We start from the raw sequence: 21,109 nt of genomic DNA on the forward strand, positions 1-21,109 counted from the left end.
TAACTAGCATTTAGTTAATTCTCCTAACCTAGAGACTCATATCTACTCTCAGCGCAAACAAATCTGTTCTATCATGTCATTCACTATTTTCTTTTCTCCATCTATGTGGTTTGTTCCTTCTGGAATCCCTAATGAAAGTATTGTGAACCTCCTGGGTCTAACCTTCATGCTTCTTAAGTTCTCTTTTATAACTTTCTTATGTTGGAGAAGAATTTCTCAAGTTACATAAAAAATATTCTCAAATTTCACTGAGCTTTAAATTCGAATTTTTTTAAAATTTCTTTTAGAAATTTTCTTCTAACATTCAGTTTAATCAATTATAAAATGGGTAGATTAATAATGGTAGAGATATGGCATGGTTTAGAAATAACATATTTAAAGCTGTGAGATCATGGCTTGCTACAAAATAGGTTTTCAAAATTTTCTGTTATCACAAAATAAATAGAGGATTAGAAAATATTAGCATTTGGTCTTTGTATTCAGTCACTGAATAAATATTTATTATGCTCAACACATTATTCTAGTACTTAGGTATCCAGAAGTGGATAAAAGAAATTTCAAAAAGAAAAGCAGTTCAAAGGAAAAAGACAAAAACTCTGCTCCCATAAACTCCCATTCTAGAATCATTTTACGGTATTTTCTCTAGTTGTACAGCTTGGCCCTTCTTTTTTATGCTGTAATTTTTCTATATCTGTTTACTGATTGTGTTAAAAATAAACTGGCATTGAAGATCAGTGAAAAGGGTGGAATTAGTTAACCAATCATATAAGAATTTGCTTCCATAGAAAAAAATTGCTTTCCTTTCTTACATCATACAAACAAAAGTAATTCCCTGTAGATCCAGGACTTCAATGTGAGATATATTAAAAGATTAAATCTTTTAGAAGAAAATAGAATATATTTATTTTCCTGAGGAAAGAAAAGATTTCTTAAATAAGAGTCAGAAAGAGTAAATGTGAAAGTAGTCAGTGACACTATAATTAGAACAAACTACAAGAACGTAATTATGATACATGTAACTGATTACAGTTTAGTACTTGGATCAAAGAAATCAAAGAATTTCTTTGAATCTATAAAAAATACATAAACCCAATGAAGACATTTCATAGCAGAGGACAAAGAAACGGCTAATAAAGATATGAAAATTTCCTCAAGTCAATTTATAATCCAGGACAGGAAAATGAAACCACAAAGAGAAACAAACTCACATGTATTAGGCTGACAGAAAGTTTTGATGAGTGTTCGGAGCAATGGCATCTCTCATGCACGGACGAGGGCTGTGTAAACTGGCATAGCATTGTGGCAAACGATCTGGCATTATCTAGAAGAAGCGAAGATATGTTCCCCAGAATTAAACTTTCAGCTCTAGAATAACCAGGAAAAACAATGCATGTTCAAGACATGTGCACAAGTGCAAGAGTGTGCACATCAGCATTGCCTATATTAGAATCTGTGTGTAAGCAGCGCAGACGCACATCAGCAATAGAATGGATGACGAACACGTGGACTATTCATACAATGGAATAACATCTAGTGGTAAAGATGAAAGGACTAGAGGTTTTTTTATTTGTGCGGTACGCGGGCCTCTCACTGTTGTAGCCTCTCCCGTTGCGGAGCACAGGCTCCGGACGCGCAGGCTCAGCGGCCACGGCTCACGGGCCCAGCCGCTCCGCGGCACGCGGGATCCTCCCGGACCGGGGCACGAACCCGCGTCCCCTGCATCGGCAGGCGGACGCGCAACCACTGCGCCACCAGGGAAGCCCCTGGACTAGAGTTTTAAGGAACCACTCTGATGCATCTGAGGAAACCAATGACTGAGCAATAGACGCAAGTAAAGAAAATCATCCAGCATGTTTCTATTTGCATAATATTAAAAATAGGCCAAATTAAGCATTATTTTGTTTGGGGATACACTTCTATGAAGAAGAGAAAGTGTAGCATTAATGGTGAATGATTATAGAGACAGGAAAGCATAGTAGTTTTAAGCACAGACTCAGGAATTAAACTGCTCTGGTTCCAGATCTGCCACTAATTCACTGTGTGACCTTGGTCAGTTGCCCTACCTCTCTGTGCCTCAGTTTCCTCATCTAAAAATGGGGTAATAATTGTACCTGTTTCATAAGATTATATATGGGTAGTTCCGTTTGAATTGCTCTGCATGTTTGTTCTCTCTTATTCAGACTAAATGCTGTATGGTGCTCACCTTTAGTGGGGATGAGGAGGGTTAGGGGTACAATCTGAAAGGAGCTCACGGGGGCTCCAAACACTTTCTTAAATCATCGCTATAAGGTGGTTGGCACATTCCCAGTGACATTTTATTCCATTCTTTAAACTGCACATATACACTATGTACCTCTTTTATGAGTCCTACATCTTACGTGTTTAAAGACACAAACATAAAGATTTTCGACTATAAAACTACTGGCCCATTTCTTTCTCTTAAAAAGGGCAATGTACCATTTAAACTGCAAACTCCAGATTAATGGACTATTTTATTTTTTCTTCTATTTCCAAGAATTGGTATTTAAATATTACTTGTTGTTAAACTGACTTCATTCTAGACAGCACTTGATACACACACACAAATTGGTTTTTAATCTGTGTATTTGATTATGGTGAATCTTCTAAGGACTCAATGATTTCCTCTGGGCAGTGGTTCATTTCTAAGACTGTAAATCTATTAATTTACTCCAAGAATTTAGTATAGTTTGGTAAATTTGTATCTGGCAGGGACTCTATTTTAATTCATATTTAAGGAACTGAAGTACAGTGAAATTGTTCTCCAAAATGGCTTAGTTTCCTTTACAGCTCCTCCCAACACATTGCTAAGATCTCAGGAAATGTGTGAAATCTCTTGCTGCTTTGCTTCAGTGGCTGAGGAACCACAGGCAATCCATCTCTGCTTTTGTGACCTACCTTCAACCAGTCTTCAGCCTTGTAACTCTGGTCTGCATTAACCAAAAATCTGTCCTGATAGTTCACCTTTGAAACTTCGTTATCATATTGATAATTCCCACCATTGTCAGCACTGCCTGGTTTAGCTCTTTTTGCCCCTGGGATGCTGTCCATTGACCTTTTAGGATCTCATTCTCAGAAGCTTTCTTTCCAGCTTTGTGTAAACCTGAACTCAGCCTCAACCCGAAACCCCAGAACCAAGAGCTCAAGCCTGTCAGGAAGTGTGGTTTAGACATCAGGGATTTAGTCAGTAATTATACAGTGAATGAACAACAAAGTTGAACCTAGGAGCCATCTGAACTCTTGTTTCACTTAGTGCAATTTAGTCGATCTGTGTGGTTTGGTATATTTGCATTAATCTGCAATCTCCTCACTATTCTCTTTAAATACTAAGAAATTTCATCTGATAAGCAGCACATCTTAGAGGCTAAATGTAAAGTGGCTTAAAGCATTGGGTTTTGTGGCAACCAGTCCTGTTGATTATCTTAGCTTATCCACTAATACTCTCCCCCAGCCCATGCTGTTCAAACATACTGGCTCAAGTTTTCTGCAAAAACAATTCATGTGGTTCTACCTCAGGGCCTTTGCACTCATTGCCTCTCTGCTTATTGTTCTGTTCCTAGATGTCCAGATGGCTTATTCCACCACCTCCCTTAGATCTAAGCTTAAATATTACTTTATTGATGAGGCATAATCTGTTTATTCCATATAAGGTAGCAATCTCTTTCTCTCCCCAAACTTTCAATTTTCCTTCCCCTGCTATATATTTTTTTAATATCGATTGACTGATTGATTGATTGATTTGGCTGCACCAGGTCTTAGTTGCGGCGCGTGGGATCTTGGTTGCGACATGTGGGAAATCTAGTTGCGGCATCTGGGCTGTTAGTTGCGGCACGTGGGATCTAGTTCCCTGACCAGGGATGGAACCCAGGCCCCCTGCATCGGGAGCGCGGAGCCTTAGCCACTGGACCACCAGGGAAGTCTCCTCCTGCTATATTTTTTTTCTACATAAAGTTTTCACCATCTGACAGAGTTTGTATTTTAACTTTGTTTTTTTGTTTTTGTTTTTGGTTTTTTTTTTTGTGGTATGCGGGCCTCCCTCTGCTGCGGCCTCTCCCGTTGCGGAGCACAGGCTCCGGACGCGCAGGCTCAGCGGCCATGGCTCACGGGCCCAGCCGCTCCGCGGCACGTGGGATCCTCCCGGGCCGGGGCACGCACCCGCGTCCCCTGCATCGGCAGGCGGACTCTCAACCACTGCGCCACCAGGGAAGCCCTGTATTTTAACTTTGTTGATCATACTTCTTCATCACCAGAAACATGTTCCACGAGGTCAGGGTTTTATATCTGCTTTCTAATTACCATACAACCAGTGCAAAGAACACAGGACCTGCTCAACAGTTAAGGGAAGAATAAAGAAGGAAGAAAAACAGCAAGTGAAAGTCAGCCAAGCTCATAACCGCCTGACATCCAGCGTCAGAAGCCTGCCTGTCATGTTGTGTTGGGCGGGGGCCATCTACTCCCTCCCACATATGTCCCAAACTGCCTTATTACAGCACATATACCATTATTTAATTAATAGACCTTGCCAAATGGAAAAGAGCATAAGTAAGTAAGAAGTGTGAAAAATAGCTTTGTCTGTTTTTTACATGTCTTCATTCCTTTTGTCTCTCTGCATTTCTTTCCTCCTTCATGTGTCCTCCTCTCCATTTTACCTTTGTGCCCTCTCCTCCTTGCTCCTTTGCCCCTGTTATCATGGCTAAATGCATCTGTGGCACTAAACCAAGCTGAGGGACAGAGATTATTGAGGGTTGATGAGGCACATAGCAGACGCAGTTAATCTGCCCTGGAGAGCCTTGAAGGAGGAAGGGGGCCTTGCGGTGAAACTGGATGGGGTATTCTGTAAACCAGTGGCCTCCAATAAGCATTCTATTTAAACTGAGCAAGATATTGTGTATTACTTTGCTCTCAGTTTCTTAGAAACACCTGCCAATGAAGAAGCATTGTAATGAATTACTTAAAAAACTGAGAGTGTTTTTCAATTAGCTTTGCTTCTTTTGTGAGGATTAGTTTCCCGTTCTGAAAAATATTTGAGTAAATGAGAAAAAGCGAGTAAGATTCAGTGTGTAAAGAAAAAGTTAAACCTTCAACATTGGGTGATTGCCTGTCAATTTGCACATTAGACAGAGGTTTATCATGGAATCAGATGTGATGTTTTGGGATACCGTTCGCTAATCCTCCTGCCTGCAATCAGGCACACGCTACCTGATCCCTGATCATTCTGCCGCTAGAATCCCATGTTACATAAATTCCACGGTGAGTAAATTTACTGCATAAATCCAGAATTCCTTGAAATGAAGAAAAACGGAATATCTAATGAGTTGTTGGTCATGTCCCTAACTCTAAATTAGAAGTTCTAATTTAAAGAACTGGAATTCGGGCTTCCCTGGTGGCGCAGTGGTTGAGAGTCCGCCTGCCGATGCAGGGGACACGGGTTCGTGCCCCGGTCCGGGAAGATCCCACATGCCCCGGAGCGGCTGGGCCCGTGAGCCACGGCCGCTGGGCCTGCGTGTCCGGAGCCTGCGCTCCGCAACGGGAGAGGCCACGGCAGTGAGAGGCCCGCATACAGCAAAAAAAATAAATAAAGAAAGAAAGAAAGAACTGGAATTATAATTGTGAGCAGGGAGTACAAACTCAGAAGCCAGTGTCAAAGACCTTAGTTGTAAGTGCAAACCAATATCAGAAGCAGCTATTTGTGACAGACAAGAAGGAGTCTCTATACACTATCAGTTCTTGGACAAGAGGCTGGGAAATACAAGATAAATCCTAAACAAATAATTCTCTATTTCTTTCTTTAAATTTTTCTTTAAAGTATTTTATAACATTTCACACGAATCCATTGCTCTGTCTCAGGAGTTTTGTAAACTTACCTAAAATTGTACGTACAATTTTGTGTTTATATTTGTATGTAAATGTTTTTGGAAAGCGGGTCTATAGTAACCTTAGATAATTTTTGTGAGCCCCCCCCCCGCACCAAAATATAAAGAACTACTGCTCTATAATCTTTTGGAAATTTGGAAAAAATGTGAGAGGAGTGTCTGGCTTTCCGTTCATTGTGGTGTTTTTATTTGACAGACGTCCAAAGGGCTGCCAAAGTGAAAGTTCTTTGGTTACAAGAAACAAGCCCAAATGACCCAGCTGAAGCCGTTCTAAGAAGCCTGATTGGCAAACACAGAAAGAGAATCTAGTTGTTCTAAACAGAAACTTAATTTATGGGATGAATATCATGGATTTCCTAGAACTGACTGGAAGTCTAAGGAGCCAGGTTTAAAAATATGGGCAACAACTGAGGAGGGCCATTGGAGGAAAATCAAAATCCAAACATGAAAAGAGTGGTCAGGGCCATGTTGTTTCTAGTGCGGAGCCCTGCATGATGTGGCAGTGCTTCCAGAACACTGGGAATCACCAACTCTTCAGACACTTGAAAGAAATGCGAACGGTCCCAATTTTTTAATCAGTTGATTCTTTGCCAAATCAACCTTTACATTATAAAGGTTGATGGAAATGGAAATGTTGATAGATATTGATAGAAATGGAGATGTCGCCTACCGATATTCTGCACAGTATCTTTTTGCATATTTGAAAATCAATTGATAGTTAAGGTTGTTCTTCAAACTTATAGACTAATTATTTCCATGCAGTTTGAATTTCCAGATAATGCAGACAATAAATATTAATATACATGCTTTTAAGGAGTTAACAACAGCAGTCCAAACCATGCCATTTCCAAATTATCTATATTTCACATAAATAAAATTTTAGTACCCAAATTAAAGAAGTAATTCCATCATATAAATGAATGTAATACCAGTTATCATTTATATTCAACCCTTTGAGACCACTCTCTACTGAGATACACAAAAAAATAGAACTCAAATCAAATCATCATGCAAAACAGAGTTCAGTTAAAACTTTAAGTGAGAAAAAGGAATGTAACAAGATGTTTGTAAAGGTTCAGATAAAAAGTGTACCTATTAAAATAATATAAGAGCAGCTATATAACTAGATAACCCAACGGAGTACAGTGTTGAGTACGGTCACCTTAGTATCTTCACATAATGTTATTCTGGTCCATTACACTGATGATACGATAGTGATTGGTCCAGATTAGCAGCCAAGTTGCAAGCAATCTAGATCCTTGCTACTCAGGGTGGTCGTTGGACGGGCAGCATCAATATTGCTTACAATTTTTTAGGAATGCAGAATCTCTGGCCCCATCCCAAATTTATGAATTAGATTTTGCCTTGTATCAAAATTTTCAGTTGATTCCCATGCTCATTTAAATATGAGAAGCACTGCTCCAGTGGTCAGTTAAGTCCTTTTTTAAAAAGGACTATGGCTTCAACTAGGAAATAATAAGGGTTAAGAAGAATCACCTGGGAGCATTAAAAAAAAATCCCCACACCTGCCCTATGACCAGACTCCGCAATATTCTGAGAGTAGAATAGGCTTGGTAGCCCAGCACAAATGCTTTTTAGAAAACTCCCCGAATAAGTGTTTTAACCTGCCCTCTCTGGTTTGCGAATGTCTTACTTAGTAATATTCATCCCTTAATAACCATTTCTAAGTCCCTGCTCAGTCATGCTGGCTTAGAGCACAGGTCACCTGCTGTATCTATCCAATTGTATGACCCTGATCAATTTACTTTGTTACTCTTTAACTCATTTGCTGCATCTGTCAAGTAGGGATAATAATAGCACCCACCTAATATCATTTTGAGATAATTAAATAGCATGTAAATATAACATGTTTACAACTGTTGAGATAAAATGTGCATCAATGAGAAAGTCTGTGATGGTGTTGATAGTGGTGGTGGTGACAGTCCTCCCCAGCACAGAAGGTTCCTGAATATATCTTGGTTTTGAACCATTTATTTAGAGTATGAGTTCTAGATTTTTATTACAAAACTACAACAGTTTTAACAATGTGATTGCTTCCAAATCATCATATCATGCACACCTGTCCTTTTGTTAAATAAATTTTGTTCAATAATACAAGGGGTTTTTCTTAAAGACTACTTACAAAGAAGCTATTTATTAATTAATTATTAATTAATTAATTATTAATTAAGATGATGGCCTGTTAGTGGCCCCTGACTACCACTTCCCAAAGTTTCCAATGAAAATACTCATGACAGTATGTAAAGAAAGGCAGATTACAACCATATGTAAACTAGGGCTCTGGGTCGTTGTTCTGTCAGGAACTATGAGGATTTCTCATTGCAAGGTGGAGATAGAGCAAATGACAAAATACTGGGGCTGGTTAGAGAAGGGGGAAGGGGTCTTGTACACCCTGACAGGGTACACATCTCCTCAGGGATGTGGGCCTTCACTAGCCATGTACAGAAAGCACTTCCTATGTCTCTACCCACCCAAGGCTATTTATTTCCTGTCCCACATTTCTTAATAGTCCATTAGTACACGATTTTCTCCATTTATGTTAAAACCACATCCCACTGATGCAAAGCCATCAGGGATAGAAGTAGACCTGCGTTTGAACACTAGGATTGGAAGGAAAAGGTAAAGAACAGGAGGTGCCTGTGCTGTTTGGGCGTGGGCCGTACCTTTTCGTTTTTGAAAAACATTTTTTTATTCAAGTATAGTTGATTTACAATGTTGTGTTAGTTTCAGGTGTACAGCAAAGTGATTCAGTTTTTTATATATGTACATGTATGTGTATATATATTCTTTTTCAGATTCTTTTCCCTTTTAGGTTATTACAAAATATTAAGTATAATTCCATGTGCTATACAGTAGGACCTTGTTGGTTATCTGTTTTATACATAGTAGTGTGTATATGTTATTCCCAAACTCCTAATTTTTCCCTCCCCCCCTTTCCCCTTTGGTAACCATGTTTGTTTTCTATGTCTGTGCATCTATTTCTGTTTTGTATATAAGTTCATTTAAATCATTTTTTTTAGATTCCACATATAAGCTATATCATATGATATTTGTCTTTGACTTATTTCATGAGACCACTCTCTACTGAGATACACAAAAAAATAGAACTCAAATCAAATCATCATGCAAAACAGAGTTCAGTTAAAACTTTAAGTGAGAAAAAGGAATGTAACAAGATGTTTGTAAAGGTTCAGATAAAAAGTGTACCTATTAAAATAATATAAGAGCAGCTATATAACTAGATAACCCAACGGAGTACAGTGTTGAGTATGGTCACCTTAGTATCTTCACATAATGTTATTCTGGTCCATTACACTGATGATACGATAGTGATTGGTCCAGATTAGCAGCCAAGTTGCAAGCAATCTAGATCCTTGCTACTCAGGGTGGTCGTTGGACGGGCAGCATCAATATTGCTTACAATTTTTTAGGAATGCAGAATCTCTGGCCCCATCCCAAATTTATGAATTAGATTTTGCCTTGTATCAAAATTTTCAGTTGATTCCCATGCTCATTTAAATATGAGAAGCACTGCTCCAGTGGTCAGTTAAGTCCTTTTTTAAAAAGGACTATGGCTTCAACTAGGAAATAATAAGGGTTAAGAAGAATCACCTGGGAGCATTAAAAAAAAATCCCCACACCTGCCCTATGACCAGACTCCGCAATATTCTGAGAGTAGAATAGGCTTGGTAGCCCAGCACAAATGCTTTTTAGAAAACTCCCCGAATAAGTGTTTTAACCTGCCCTCTCTGGTTTGCGAATGTCTTACTTAGTAATATTCATCCCTTAATAACCATTTCTAAGTCCCTGCTCAGTCATGCTGGCTTAGAGCACAGGTCACCTGCTGTATCTATCCAATTGTATGACCCTGATCAATTTACTTTGTTACTCTTTAACTCATTTGCTGCATCTGTCAAGTAGGGATAATAATAGCACCCACCTAATATCATTTTGAGATAATTAAATAGCATGTAAATATAACATGTTTACAACTGTTGAGATAAAATGTGCATCAATGAGAAAGTCTGTGATGGTGTTGATAGTGGTGGTGGTGACAGTCCTCCCCAGCACAGAAGGTTCCTGAATATATCTTGGTTTTGAACCATTTATTTAGAGTATGAGTTCTAGATTTTTATTACAAAACTACAACAGTTTTAACAATGTGATTGCTTCCAAATCATCATATCATGCACACCTGTCCTTTTGTTAAATAAATTTTGTTCAATAATACAAGGGGTTTTTCTTAAAGACTACTTACAAAGAAGCTATTTATTAATTAATTATTAATTAATTAATTATTAATTAAGATGATGGCCTGTTAGTGGCCCCTGACTACCACTTCCCAAAGTTTCCAATGAAAATACTCATGACAGTATGTAAAGAAAGGCAGATTACAACCATATGTAAACTAGGGCTCTGGGTCGTTGTTCTGTCAGGAACTATGAGGATTTCTCATTGCAAGGTGGAGATAGAGCAAATGACAAAATACTGGGGCTGGTTAGAGAAGGGGGAAGGGGTCTTGTACACCCTGACAGGGTACACATCTCCTCAGGGATGTGGGCCTTCACTAGCCATGTACAGAAAGCACTTCCTATGTCTCTACCCACCCAAGGCTATTTATTTCCTGTCCCACATTTCTTAATAGTCCATTAGTACACGATTTTCTCCATTTATGTTAAAACCACATCCCACTGATGCAAAGCCATCAGGGATAGAAGTAGACCTGCGTTTGAACACTAGGATTGGAAGGAAAAGGTAAAGAACAGGAGGTGCCTGTGCTGTTTGGGCGTGGGCCGTACCTTTTCGTTTTTGAAAAACATTTTTTTATTCAAGTATAGTTGATTTACAGTGTTGTGTTAGTTTCAGGTGTACAGCAAAGTGATTCAGTTTTTTATATATGTACATGTATGTGTATATATATTCTTTTTCAGATTCTTTTCCCTTTTAGGTTATTACAAAATATTAAGTATAATTCCATGTGCTATACAGTAGGACCTTGTTGGTTATCTGTTTTATACATAGTAGTGTGTATATGTTATTCCCAAACTCCTAATTTTTCCCTCCCCCCCTTTCCCCTTTGGTAACCATGTTTGTTTTCTATGTCTGTGCATCTATTTCTGTTTTGTATATAAGTTCATTTAAATCATTTTTTTTAGATTCCACATATAAGCTATATCATATGATATTTGTCTTTGACTTCCTTCACTTAGTATGATAATCTCTAGGTCCATCCATGTTGCTGCAAATGGCATTATTTCATTCTTTTTTATGCCTCAGTAATATTCCATTGTGTGTGTGTGTGTGTGTGTGTGTGTGTGTGTATACACCACATCTTCTTTATCCATTCATCTGTCGATGGACATTTACGTTGCTTCCATGTCTTGGCTATTGTAAATAGTGCTGCTATGAACTTTGGGGTGTATGTATCTTTTCAAAATTATAATTTTCTCCAGATATGTGTCCAGTGGTAGGATCCCTGGATCATATGGTAGCTCTGTTTTTATGGGCTGTACTTTTTTCTTGCTCTGCTTTTTAAGAATGTACAAGTTACAGTGTGCTTCAAATAATTTATAACTAAATTCTCCCACATACATTCATATAACTAAGCAGGAACATATGTATTTTCATCCATCCTTCAGAACTGCATAAAATCAATGACAAACACTAAGAATTTGGCTAGGAGCTGTGATAATCATTCAACCCTTTAGTTTCAGGTCTGAAATGAGGATTAAAATAGCAATCAGGTGGATAGTAATTGGAGCCCAGCCAAGGAGAATGTACCCATGTAGTTTATTGGCAAACACCAGGCCTAATTCATTTCAAAGAGGAACAACAGACAAAAAAATAATTAAAGCAATCAAACAACAAAATAAAAAAACAACTTTTGGGATTTAAAAACATCATAGAGGGCTTCCCTGATGGCGCAGTGGTTGAGAGTCCACCTACCGATGCAGGGGACACAGCTTCGTGCCTCGGTCCAGGAAGATCCCACATGCCGCGGAGCGGCTAGGCCCGTGAGCCATGGCTGCTGAGCCTGCGTGTCCTGGAAAAGAATAGTTCAGAAGAAAACCATACTTTTAGTAAAAAAATAAAAAGGAAAATTTTTTCATAAAAACATTTAAAATTTTTGTTATGCACATTATTTATTTATTTATTTATTTATTTATTTTTATTTGTTTGGCCACGCCATGCAGCTAGTGGGATCTTAGTTCCCCAACCAGGGATTGAACCTGGGCCCTCGGCAGTGAGAGTGCGGAGTCCTAACCACTGGACCGCCAGGGAAGTCCCTTAAATTTTTTAATTTTTATTTTATATTGGAGTATAATTGATTATAATATTGTGTTGATTTACAATATTGTGTTAGTTTCAGGTGTACAGGAAAGTGATTTAGTTATACATATATATATCCATTCTTTTTCAGATTCTTTTCCCATATAGATTATTACAGAATATTGAGTAGATTTTCTAAAAGGAAAATTTTAGTCCAAGAAGTGCAATTAAATTTTAAAGAGCATGAAATTTTTGTTAAAAAAAAAATCAAGAAAAACCTTCACTCTGTTGACATGAGGCATGAAAATTATGATGATCCCACTGAGGAAATTAAAAGGGACCTGAGTGATGGGTGTGCGTTTAGAAAGAGGAGAGCCAGCTGACCTGCCCGTGAACACGCTAGAGCCTCCAGGAGTGATAGAAAGGGTGGTAAGGGGAGTGGTGACCTGAAGCTCAGACACTGAAGAAGGGAATGGGTCCTAGTTAGTGAGGACACATAAACCAGAGGGTAACACCCTGCAAGGGTCAAGTGTAATGAGGTGAAAAATATAGGCAAGAGGGGAGACCTACCACAGGGAACTGACAGTCAGCATGTTTGTAATGACAGTGTTCGGATGCAGTGGTTTTAAAGATTAAGCGAACTTGAAATTGGCATTTCATGTCATTTTTAAAGATGAGTGGCAAAGCAAATATTTTATTCAGATCTCTCTGCTTCATTCTGTCTCTCCCTCTTCCTTCCCATCCTCTGTTCTTAATGTGGACGTTTAAAATCCAATCTCACATCAGTTCCTTTTAGAAGTATAGTGTGAAAACCTCTCCTTAGTACACCTGTGTCATCACCTGGGTTTTGCTGCCACTTGGTGGTAAGAAGAAGCCATGAGTCTTAGACACACTTGTTTAAGTCAAGCCAGTGAACTACAGGAATATGTTCCAGATTTACTGGTAACAGTACTTCATTGTAAATCCTTTTATATTTTGTAGGCAAAGGGCTTTCATTGTTTTACACGCAAGGTTTGTTGAATATACTTTTTAAAACAAAGTTTGTTATAAGCATTGTATAACTTTTAGTAGGAAATGTACCATAATTTAAAAGAAGTTTGGGCTAGCTTTTTGTCTGTCTCTCTTTATATTCTGAATGTGAAATTGTATTGGAGAGAGAGCTAAGCATGAAATAAACTCACCCTCATCTGCATGCAGACCTCTTTCCACTAGTGAAGCTGCACACTGAGAATCGTGAGGGCGAGGCTGTAAGGTCCGTGAACTAAGCAGTATTTGAGCCAAAGTTCAGAAACCGGGGTCCTGAACAGTTTTTTGTGTCATGACAGCACTTAGAGGCCCTTGATTTCTAAAGCGTCTGGTGGAAAATGACCCTTTATTGTAGTCCGAACCCCACGCTCCCCTCCAACACAAAGCATTGCTTCGTTTCCTTCATTTAGAATGTTGTTTCTTTTCAGATTCTACCCATCCCACAAGGCCTAGTTTTAAAATGTTAGCTGTCTTTATTTCTTACCGTTCTCATCTCTCTTTAGCACTTGTGCCTTATGCTGTATTTTCCACTTGGTCACATCTGTGATGGTGACAGTAGCTTTTTATTTCTTTTGCATCAACTCATTACTTAATGTAGTCATTTAAATAGTACTAAGACAGCATGTACTAATCTGCAACTAATTTGTTCAGTAACTGCGAGTATGAATTTGGAAAATTTTGTAGCAGTATGACATCGCCACAGTATTTTTATTACATTTTACAAAATGTAATAGGCCTTCACAATGGGTAGTTTGAGAAGCACCACTAAAGACAAAAAAGATAAAACTTCATAAATGCTTATTGGATGATCCTTAAGGTAATAAGTAAACTAGGTATTCTATAAAGTGCTGTCCTTCACCAAAAAAAAGGCAATAATTAATAACAGTAGTTACTTAAATAATTAAATTACAGTGATTCATATCTGTGGTAAGATTGAAGAATGAGTCTTCTGAGCCTGATTAACTCTTTCACAAAATGTTCGCTTAGATAAGCACTTCACTTTTAATGCATAAATGTACTTTTATAAAATCTGAAGGAAAACATGTTTTGAAAATTCTTATCCTTACCTCAAAACTACTTTTTCTGCTGGCACCTCTGACTAAAAGGCTTTAATATATCAACTAAAGCCTTTCAGTCAGAGACACCTTACTTTTTGAAATTTGAGCCACCTTTAAAGGTCCAAATGTTCCATCCTGTAGAACATGTTTACAGAAGTAGTTTCCTCTCTTCTCTTATTGTATTGTTATAGTAATGCCTTAATTTGTGGTGATTTGTGAATATGTCATATTTTCCTTAAGCTTCTTAAGGTCAAGATCGTTTATTATAATTTTGTATATTCCTTAATGTCTTACCCAGAAGAGGTGCTCAATAAATGTTTGCTAAGTTAACACCATTGAATAAAACAAAACAATGTCATTTCTATTATTAATAATGATTGACTCTGCATTAGCAGGACAGGAATCCTGAGGCATTTGTCTACAAGCATTTTCAAAATGACCAGCCAACTTTAGTACCAGAGCCCAGGGAAAAGGACCTGGGTGAAGTCATTGGATGACCTTGACTTTCTTAGACATGATTCAACACAATGATCCAGATCAGAGAGTTTCAGAGTTGAAAGGGGCCATAGACGTCATCTAAATTAATAGCCAAACCAGAAAAAATATTTCAAAGACTACTTAGAAGATGTGTTGAGCTGTTAAAAGTGAAGAAGGCTAAGAATCTAAGTTGATAGTTGCTTAAGAATAATGCCGCCTCATAAAAGAATACTGCTGACCGCTACAACCAAAGCAATACTTTTGATGAAAGTAGATTCATAGATCTTTACACATCTTCAAATATTTAAAACTGATATAAGCTTGATATGTGGTCCAACATGTTTCTGTAAGCTCTCCAGCTTCTTTTTGTTTGAATGTTAAATGTATTCCTTAAGCAAGTGATTTGAAGAAGATTTTCATCATTCCTGCCTTCCCCCTATCCTCCCTCAACGGAAGATGGGAACCCAGCCGTCTACACTGGCACAGGGTCAGCTGTTCAGTGCCTTGGTGACATGGCGGTGGAGAAAAGCACCGGCTCAGTCTCCAGATGACTTCCTTGAGTTTTCTGCTTTCACATGAAGCTTCTGAGAAAGGAGAAAGAAAAGACTCTTAGGAGATGCATTGCCTTTCAAGAAAGGAGACCTGCTGTGCAGAGGCGCACACAGCTGTGGACAGAGTTCAATATTTTAAATGAATTTTCCACATAGTTTATGTGACCTCATTTAAAAGACTGTTTTTGGACTCCCTGTTTCTAATTTATACCTATATTTTCCTGTTCACTGAAGCTTAAGGAAATACTCATGTTAGCATTGAAAGCTGTGTCTTTATTTCCCTTTTCTCTCGTGTTCTCTGACTGTGTCACACATGGCCCTGATACTGCACAGTGACGTGAAGCCAGACACACCGCACGCTCAGGGAAAGAGCTCTCCTTGTTTAGCTCAGCAACCCACTTCCTGGCCTCAAATTTGATAAAGATAAAAATAGAAACAGGTGTCGAACACCATAGTCAAAGTACTTAAACGGGAAAGTTAAAAAAAACCTTAATGGATTCATGACTGGCAAGGTGACAATACACATATGATTTATGATAGTCCTCTACAATCTCTATTTATAGACTACATGTATGTAATCACCTCAGTTACTTAGAATCGTGTTCATTTACAAGTGACAGATGATAACACTCAAGATAACAGTGAATTCAACAAGTGTATTTCGTGCTCACATAAAATTAGACGTTAAGTTGACCATCCAGGTTTGGTGTGGCAGCTCCACTTCATGAGTTATCAGGAGCCATACTTCCCCAGCTCCAGCTAGAATATGGCTCATTTACTTATGGCCAAATGTGCCTTTGAGGAAACACAACTACCAACTCTGGGAAATCACAGACACACAACAATTCTGCCCTTATCTTACCTTCTCTAATTTAAGTTCCATGGCCACATGGAGCTGCAAGGGAGGCTGAGGAATATAGTCTTTACCTGAATGATAATGTTGTCAGCTAAAAATATTGTTCCAGTTTCTATGAGAAAAAGGGGAGAGAAAGTTTTGAAAATAAATTAGAAATCTTTGACACACATTATCCCTCTCTATAACAGAAATGATTCCTGTTTAAGGAATTCCTTTAATACTAACGAGAAAAAATTTGAGAAATCCAACAGAATACAGAACATGGAGTATGAATAGGTATTTCAAGGTAGGGACAACACTAATGGATTAAAAAATATATAATCAGGTAAGCAACACAAAATAACACTTTGCAGACACATTAATAAATTTTAGAAAGTTGCAGCATAACAAATACTAGTGAAAATGTGGGTAGGTAGGCATGTTCATGTTTTCTTTCAGGGATGCAGACTCGTTTAGGGAACATTTTCTTTTTTTTAATGTATGTATATATTTTTATTTGTTAAGTATGGAAAGTGTGCTTTTTGGTTCCCTGTGTATTTTTTAATATTTTTAATTGAAGTATAGTTAATTTACAAAATTGTCTTAGTTTCAGGTGCACACCAAAGTGATTCCATTTTATGTATATATATATATTTTCTTTTTCAATCTTTTCCATTATAGGTTAGTATAGAATATTGAATAGAGTTCTCTGTGCTATACAGTAGGTACTTGTTGTTTACCTATTTTATATATAGTAGTGTGTATATGTTACTCTCAAACTCTGATTTATCTCTCCCCCTTTTGATAGCCATAAGTTTGTTTTCTATGTATGTGAGTCTATTTCTGTTTTGTAAATAAGTTCATTTGTACGATTTTTTTTAGATTCCACATAGAAGTGATACCATATGATATTTGTCTTTCTCTGTCTGACTTACTTCATTTAGTATGATAATCTCTAGGTCCATCCATGTAGCTGCAAATGGCATTATTTCATCCTTTTTTTAATGGCTCATCAATATTCCATTGTATATATGTACCAGATCTTTATCCATTCATTTGTCAGTGGACATTTAGGTTGCTTCCATGTCTTGGCTGTTGTAAATAGTGCTGCAGTGAACATTGGGGTACTTGTATTTTTTTAATTATAATTTTGTCCAGATATATGCCCAGTAGTGGGATTGCAGAATCATATGGTAACTCTTTTTTTTTTTTTTTAAGGAAACGCCATACTGTTCTCCATAGTGGCTGCACCATTTACATTCCCACCAACAGAGTTGGAGGTCCCTTTTTCTCCACACCCACTCAAACATTTTTTTTAACTTGTTATTTTATATTGGAGTATAGCCGATTAACAATGTTGTGATAGTTTCAGGTGCACCGCAAAGCGACTCAGCCATACGTATACATGTATCCATTCTCCCCAGACTCCCTCGCTTGAGCATTTATGTAGACATTTTAATGATAGCCATTCTGACTGATGTGAGGTGATATCTCATTGTAGTTTTTATCAGCATTTCTCTAATAATTAGCAATACTGAGCATCTTTCCATGTGCTTGTTGGCCATCTGTATGTCTTCTTTGGAGAAATGTCTATTTAGGTCTTCTACCCATTTTTTGATTGGGTTTTTTGTTTTTTGTTTATTTGTTTGTTTTTTGATATTAGCTGTATGGGCTGTTTGTATATTTTGGAAATTAATCCGTGTCAGTAGCATCATTTGCAAATATTTTCTCCCAGTCTGTAGGATGTCTTTTCGTTTTGTTTATGGTTTCCTTTGCTGTGCAAGAGCTTTTAAGTTTAATTAAGTCCCATTTGTTTATTTTTGTTTTTATTTCCATTACTCTAGGAGGCGGATCCAAAAAATTACTGCTGTGGTTTAAGCGGATCCAAAAAATTACTGCTGTGGTTTATGTCAAAGAGTATTCTGCCTATGTTTTCCTCTAGGAGTTTTATAGTATCCAATCTTGCATTTAGGTCTTTAATCCATTTTGAGTTTATTTCTGGATATGGTGCTAGAGAACGTTCTGATTTCATTCTTTTACATGTTGCTGTCCAGGTTTCCCAGCACCACTTATTGAAGAGACTGTCTTTTCTCAATTGTATATCCTTGCCTCCTTTGTCGTAGATTAATTGACCATAAGTGTGTGGGTTTATTTCTGGGATCTCTATTCTGTTCCATTGATCTATATGTCTGTTTTTCTGCCAGTACCATACTGTTTTGATGACTGTAGCTTTTTGTAGTATAATCTGAAGTCTGGGAGTGTAATTTCTCAAGCTCAGTCTTCTTTCTCAAGATTGTTTTGGCTATTCATGGTCTTTTGTGTTTCCATACAAATTTTTTAATTTTTTGTTCTAGTTGGGTGAAAAATGCCATTGGTAATGATAGGAATTGCATTGAGTCTATAGTTTGCCTTGGGTAGTATGGTCATTTTAACAATATTGATTCTTTCAATCCAAAGACACGGTATACCTTTCCATCTGTTTGTGTTGTCTTCAATTTCTTTCATCAGTGTCTTATAGTTTTCGGAATACAAGTCTTTTGCCTCCTTAGATAGGTTTATTCCTAGGTATTTTATTCTTTTTGATGCAATGGTAAATGGGATTATTTCCTTAATTTCTCTTTCTGATATTTCATTGTTAGTGTATAGAAATGCAACAGAGTTCTGTATATTAATTTTGTATCCAGCAACTTTACCAAATTCATTGATGAGCTCTAGTAGTTTTCTGGTAGCATCTTTAGGATTTTCTATGTATAGCATCATGTCATCTGCAAACAGTGACAGTTTTACTTCTTCCTTTCCAATTTGGATTCCTTTCATTTCTTTTTCTTCTCTGATCACTGTGGATAAGACTTCCAAAACTATGTTGAATAAAAGTGACGAAATTGGACCTCCTTGTCTTGTTCCTCATCTTAGAGGAAATGCTTTCAGCTTTTCAACATTGAGTATGATGCTAGCTCTGAGTTTGTCATATATGACCTTTATTATATTGAGGTATATTCCCTCTATGCCTACTTTTTGGAAAGCTTTTATCATAAATGGATGCTGAATTTTATCAAAAGCTTTTTCTGCATCTCTTGAGATGATCATATGCTTTTTATTCTTCAGTTTGTTACTGTGGTGTATCACATCAAGTGATTTACGGATATTGAAAAATCCTTGCATCCCTGGGATAAATCCCACTTAATCATGGTGGGATTTAATCTGATCTTTTAATGTCTTGCTGGAGTCAGTTTGCTAGTATTTTGTTGAGGATTTTTGCATTTATGTTCATCAGTGACATTGACCTGTAATTTTCTTTTTTTGTGATATCTTCGTCTGGTTTTGGTATCAGGGTGATGGTGGCCTCATAGAATGAGTTTGGAAGTGTTCCTTCCTGTGCAATTTTTTGGAATAGTTTCAGAAGGGTAGGTGTTAACTCTTCTCTAAATATTTGGTAGAATTCACTTGTGAAGCCATCTGGTCTTGGGATTTTTCTTGTTGAGAGTTTTTTAAATAACTGATTCAATTAGAGTACTGGTAATTAGTCTGTTCATATTTTCTATTTTTCCTGACTCAGTCTTGGGAGCTTGTATCTTTCTAAGAATTTGTCCAGGGACTTCCCTGGTGGTTCAGTGATTAAGAATATGCCTGCCAATGCAGGGGACATGGGTTCGATCCCTGGTCCAGGAAAATTCCACATGTCATGGAGCAACTAAGCCCATGTGCCACAACTACTTAAGCACATGTGCCTAGAGCCTGTGCTCTGCAACAAGAGAAGCCACCACAATGAGAAATCTGTGCACCACAACAAAGAGTAGCCCCCACTTGCCGCAACTAGAGAAAGCCCACACACAGCAATGATGACCCAACGCAGCCAAAAATAAATAAAATAAAATAAATAAATTTTTTAAAAAAGAATTTGTCCATTTCTTCTAGATTGTCCATTTTATTGGCGTATAATTGCTCATAGTAGTCTCCTATGATCCTTTGTATTTCTTTGGTGTCAGTTGTAACTTCTTTTTCATTTCTGATTTTACTGATTTGGGCCCTCTTCCTTTTTTTCTTGATAAGTCTGGCTAAAGGTTTATCAATTTTGTTTATCTTTTCAAAGAACCAGCTTATAGTTTCACTGATCTTTTCTATTTTTTTTAGCCTCTATTTCATTTATTTCTGCTCTGATCTTTATGATTTCTTTCCTTCTACTAACTTTGGTTTTTGTTTGTTCTTCTTTCTCTGGTTGCTTTAAGCATGAGGATAGGTTGTTTATTTGAGATTTTTCTTGCTTCCTGAGGTAAGTTTGTATCACTATAAACTCCCCTCTTAGAACTTCTTTTGCTGCATTCCATAGGTTTTGGATCATCATGTTTTTGTTTTCATTTGTCTCTAGGTATTTTTTATTTTCTCTTTGACTTCTTCAGTGATCCACTGGCTGTTTAGTAGCATATTGTTTAGCCTCCACGTGTTTGTGTTTTTCTGCAGTTTTTTTCTTGTAGTTGATTTTTAGTCTCATAGTGTTGTGCTTGGAAACACAATTTACTGAGGTTTGCTTTTTGGCCCAGCATGTGATCTATCCTGGACAGTGTTCCATGTGTACTTGAAAAGAATGTGTATTCTGCCACTTTGGGATGGAATGCTGTATAAATATCAATTAAGTCCATCTGGTCTAAAGTGTCATTTAAGGCCTGTGTTTCCTTATTGATTTTCTCTCTGTATGTTCTGTCCTTTGATGTAAGTGGGGTGTTATTAAAGTCCCCCACTATTATTGTGTTACTGTCAATTTCTCCTTTTATGTCTGTTAACATTTGCCTTATATATTGAGGTGCTCCTGTGTTGGGTACATATATGTTTACAATTGTTATATCTTCTTCTTGAATTGATCCTTTGATCATTATGTAGTATCCTTCTTTGTCTCTTGTAACAGTCTTTATTTTAAACTCTATTTTGTCTGATATGAGTATTGTTACTCTAGCTTTCTTTTTTTTTTTTTTTTTTGGTATGCGG

Source organism: Physeter macrocephalus, chromosome 11 (assembly GCF_002837175.3).
Source record: "Physeter macrocephalus isolate SW-GA chromosome 11, ASM283717v5, whole genome shotgun sequence".
Classification (NCBI taxonomy): Eukaryota; Metazoa; Chordata; class Mammalia; order Artiodactyla; family Physeteridae; genus Physeter; species Physeter macrocephalus.